This window comes from Arachis ipaensis, chromosome B03 (assembly GCF_000816755.2).
Source record: "Arachis ipaensis cultivar K30076 chromosome B03, Araip1.1, whole genome shotgun sequence".
NCBI classification, from domain to species: domain Eukaryota; kingdom Viridiplantae; phylum Streptophyta; class Magnoliopsida; order Fabales; family Fabaceae; genus Arachis; species Arachis ipaensis.
Window position 1 is genome coordinate 9,352,025 of NC_029787.2, and position 418 is coordinate 9,352,442.

The window sequence follows — 418 nt, forward strand, 5'->3', positions numbered from 1 at the left end:
TCTTTTTTTAATATTTATAAGAGTGATTTAATGTTATATATATTCTTAATATTTATAAAAGTGATTCAATGATATCTCGCTCTTAATTATGCTCACGGATTAGTTTTAATTTTTATTGAGTTATTATTTAAAGTAGATTATTTGTATTCTAATTTGTATTCTATATCGAATTTCATTGGCATTGCAACTATTTTATTTATACTAACAGCATTCTAACAAAGCCTAAACCTAAATGGTTTAGATTTGATAAGTGCACTGCTTCTAATACAGTATATGAAAAGTTAACTATGTAAATGTCTACTAGAAGAAACAATGAAAGGAAAACGTTTTCTAACGTTCACCGAGTGGTTCTCTAACTTTAACCTAGTCATCCAATTCCAAAATCTTTATTTTATTGTATTCAAATTAGTATAAATTC